Genomic DNA, 4,644 nt, shown 5'->3' with positions numbered 1-4,644 from the left:
AGCTCGACAAATATCTAAACTGCATCCCAGACCATCCAAGATTGGAAGATGCAAAATATACCGGAAGATGTCTAGCAACTCTCTGGTAGACATTAGAGGTGCCTCACACTGAGGACCTGTGCAACCCGAACAAGATGTAAGGTCTGTAAGGTAAGGTCTCCATGCATCTTTACACCATCCATTACGCCGCCTCCATTATCATACGTTTTCCAAACCCCCTCATCCACCCCGTAACGCATTCACTGAATGATTCCTGCACTGGGCAGTACGCATGCCCAGTGCCCCGTGCCCAGTGCCCAGAAGGGGTTAGCGTCCGCTATTCGCTGTCCGCAACCAGCGGTCGACTACATGATGTCCAAGTCCCGGACCGGAGGGGGTGGGTACAGGTTTTTGGGGTATTGGGGGTTGGAGGGGGAAGATTTCGGGTGGATATGGGGGAGGTGGTGGGAGAAGGGGGGAAGGGAAGGGGGTGGAGGGGGTGGTGGGGGTGAAGAGGGGGGTGAGGAGGAGTTGGGGAAGGGGTAAGGATTTAAGGGGGGGGGGGTTATAGATGAGGGCACTCTGGCTGTGCGTGTGTGTGTGTGTGTGTGTGTCGCAGCCGATCGTAGGAGGCATATCAAGCCGAGGCCGGGTGTCAGAGAACGGGGTTACTCCTCTCTCATCTCCTCTCTCTCTAGCCGTGGCTCAGTTACGGCGTGGCCTCCGTCGACAGCGGACCACGATTGAGCGAGTGAGAGCGAGATCGCGTATAGCAGTAGGTAGTGAGACGCGAGAGACGAGACACTTAAGACCAGAAGACGTCTTCTTCGGTCGTTCGTCGTTTCGCCTTCGTCTTCTTCTTCTTCTCGCTTCGATCGTTATCATCAGTCTCCGGTGATCGAGGGAGACCTTTTCGCGGTTTCGTCAACAGGTGTTTGTTGATGAGTTTTAAATATTTCAAGCCAGTGAGGAAATGATAAATTCAATCGTTGAATTGGTTTGTGAATCATCAACGCAATAAAAATAAAATTCATTTTCGTTACGCAAACTTTTTCATGATCTGGTTGGTGTGCGAGAGTGAAAAATTTTGATGGCGTTTCGATTTTGTTTGTGAGATAAATTTATTTTACGTTGGTTGTGAGCTAATGAATACATTTAATGTTACGAGTGATGTATGTTAATCCAAAACCAGTTTCCTGTTTTATAAACCAAAAGTCGATAACATGTTATTCGAAAACGTTGTACGTAACTTTTAAGCCGATGACCACGTTATGTGGATTGGTGGGCAGTGTGATCCCGCCAAGCTGCCAGATCAGATCACGGGTGGAGACTTCCACACACACACGCACACACACACATACACAAAGTCCAAGGACTTTAAAAGTCCTCCTCCGACCGAAAGTCCACCGAAGGACGCCTCCCCGGTACTTTTGTAAGTCCATATGGTGCAAAGGGCACCTTGAGGTAAAGAGTATTTAAAATATAATTCTCCTATTTTAAGAATCAAGGTATTCTTGGGTTAAATGCCCTGATGAAATTCAGATTCCTTGCCCCCAGCTGATATACTATATACCCAATCTGACCCTATACCCTACCCTGCCTACCACCCACTCCCAATGCCCCATTTCTCCCCCAACCCCTTCCCTTTTCACACTTTTTTTTTCAGGTTAAATGCCCCCTATGCAATTCAGATTCAATGCAACAGCAGACATGCTCATTCTCACCCATACCCAACCCCTTCCTCAGTCCCTCCCTATACCTCTCCCTCCTCCTTCCCCTCGACCAATTCGCACAGCATGCCCCAACATCCTTTTCACACCTCAAGTGGGTACCTGTGAGGCGTAGGAAGGTCATTGTGACGATGCCACAGGTGAGATGGGAAGGTAGTGGAGACGATGGGGTTTGAGATCTCGTTTTAGAAGCTTCTGCTGAAGTCGAGTTTTTGGAGGTGTTTAAGATTCACACGTCGCAGAGGGAGCTCCCTTCCCCCCTGCCCCCCCCCCCCCCCTTATTCCCCTCCATCCTCCTGCTCCTCTGAGAGCCGGGCACTAGAGAGAAAGTTCAGCGAGAAAGAGAGAGAGAGAGAGTGAAAATAGTAGCAGCACTCAAGACATCTTTTTGTCCAGATTTTTTTTTTCATTCTTTTGTCACTCATCTTATTTTCTTCTTCGACTTGAACCCCCCCTTCCTCCTCTTTCACTCCACTTCTCCCCCCACCCTCCGCCTCCCCCCTCCCTCCCACAACTTCATCAACGCCCGTAACCGGAACCGGACCGACAAATCCGGACTGGCTGGCTGACCTTTTCGGTGGACACGTCCCGTGGTGGATCCAACGAGGATCAGGACTCTTGTGACGGTAGACAAAATCCCTTCTGACAGAGAGAGAGAGAGAGAGAGAGGAGAGAGAGAGAGAGAGAGAGAATATTGTTTCTCGTAAAAAAAACAAATGGGAGGTCCGGAGTATTGTCTCTTATAAAAGGAGACTTTCGTACGAGATAAGGACAGCATTGTTTGTCTGTGGCAGGAGGGGGAGGAGGTGGAAAGGAAGGAAGGAAGGTGGAGGAAGGAGGATGAGGAGGAGGAGGAGGGGCCAAGAATTAATGTCATGATGGAATGCATATTTAACGATGTTGGTATGCGCATGTGTTTACGAATAGAGAGAAGAGAGAGAGAGAGAGAGAGAGAGAGAGCGAGAGAGAGAAAATTGTTAGGAAATCTTTGCCTAATCAATTGTCTGGTTTCTATATTGTAAGAGATTAGTGTATGTATGGGATTATATATATATAATAAGTCATAAATATATATACTATATCGAATATATAATATATATTAATGTATGTATGTATTTTATATATATATATATATATATTATTATATATATCTATATAGACGTTATTTTTTATTTGTCTTTAGGGCAAAGTATTTGAAAGGTTCCGTCGATCAGTTAGTAATATCTTGAAGTAACGTTTTTACGATTAGACACCTGATGGAATTTATATGCACTCATTAACACTCTCTCTCTCTCTCTCTCTCTCTCTCTCTCTCTCTTCACTGTCTAGACTCCAGTCGTGTCTTCAACGAATTTAGAAGGAAATATTCCGATTAAAGGTGTATGATAGTCATTGTAAGCGGCCTTCTCTTCAGTTCCATTGTAATATTTGTTCTTATGAGATTCTTGGTTCTTTTATATATTTTATTTTTATAACATTCTTTTTTTCATTACCATTCTGAATATCTGCTCTAGTTCCTGCAAGCACGCTGCTATGCATTATTATTACAAGATTAAAACACATTTTTTTGTTAAAATACTTGATTCTAAGGTTTCTGTCATGAATTCCAGTTTGTTGAAAGCACTGTCGAAATTTCTCCATAGATTACCATATGACCATTTGTGCTGTTTTCCCTCTTGTAAAGAATCATCTCTATCAAGCTGTACATTTTTTTTCCATATATTGTAAAATTTGCATAAATCCTCATTTTAATTAATTCAAAGTTAGTTTGTTGTCACTCGTTCAAAAATCCAAAGAGGAAAATTTATTTCAACATCTACGTAGAAGTGGAGATAATTTCGTGCTTCATATTAAAAAAATATATCTAGCTTTTACCATCTTGTTAAAGGATTATCTCTAGATTTTAACATCTTGTTAAAGGATTATCTCTAGATTTTAACATCCTGTTAAGGAATTTTGTCTTGATTTTAATTCATAGGAAACCAAAAAATTAATTCGTTGTTTTAACATCTACTTAAGCGAGATGATCTCTCTATATCAGCTACCGCTATCAAGAAAATTATCTCTTGATTTTATAAGGATGCCCGCTATAACTTTCCCCTAGATTTTGATCTCTCTTGATTTCATTGAATACATAGCAAAAATGATCTCTCGATTTCAAGAGACCCTGTGCATATTATCTCTTGATTTTGATAGGTACATATACAAGTTATCTTTTAATTTTGACGGGTGCATATACAAATTATCTCTTGATTTTGACATACATATATTAAAACTTATCTCTTGATATTGACAGATACATATACAAATTTATCTCTTGATTTTGACAGATACATATATAAATTATCTCTTGATTTTGACAGATTCATATACAAATTATCTCTATATTTGGCAAACATATATAGAAATTATCTCTTGATATTGACAGATGCATGTACAAATTATCTCTTGATTTTGACAAGCATATATTAAAATTATCTCTTGGTATTGACAGATGCATATACAAATTATCTCATGATTTTGACAGATGCATATAAAAATTATCTCTTGATTCTGACCGATGGATATACAAATTATCTCTTGATTCTGACAGATGAATATACAAATAATCTCTTGATTTCAATGGACTCACCTGCAAATTATCTCAAGATTATAGAATAATCCAAATGAAAAAACTGCCTCTCGATTTCGACAGCCACGAACCATTAAAAATGATCGACTTATCCTTCCTCTCGTAAAAGTTGATTATCTCTTCTTCAATTTTTTCCCCTCTCTCATTCCCTCCCCAATCCCTCCTTTTTTTTTTTTTTTTTTTTTTTTTTTTGTTTGAATGAAAGGTCGAATGCGGTGCGAACCGTGCCGTGACGAATGAGTGTTTGGGCAAGCGATGTTTTCGACGTGCAATTGGCTTGCGTTTTGTGTATTAGTTTTTTGT

The 4,644-nt window shown here is 41.1% G+C and overlaps 1 protein-coding gene across 1 annotated transcript in view; it reads left to right on the top strand.

The window, feature by feature from the left end:
• Positions 1-653: 653 nt before the first annotated feature.
• The window catches only part of LOC135203474 (uncharacterized), a 151,221-nt gene continuing 147,230 nt past the window's right edge, over positions 654-4,644 (top strand). Inside the window, exon 1 of the mRNA XM_064233197.1 lies at positions 654-758. The gene's annotated coding sequence lies outside the window, so the exon portion shown is untranslated. The remainder of the gene's footprint in view (positions 759-4,644) is intronic.

Source organism: Macrobrachium nipponense, chromosome 36 (assembly GCF_015104395.2).
Source record: "Macrobrachium nipponense isolate FS-2020 chromosome 36, ASM1510439v2, whole genome shotgun sequence".
Lineage (NCBI taxonomy): Eukaryota > Metazoa > Arthropoda > Malacostraca > Decapoda > Palaemonidae > Macrobrachium > Macrobrachium nipponense.
This window is presented reverse-complemented; position numbering and strand designations above follow the sequence as displayed.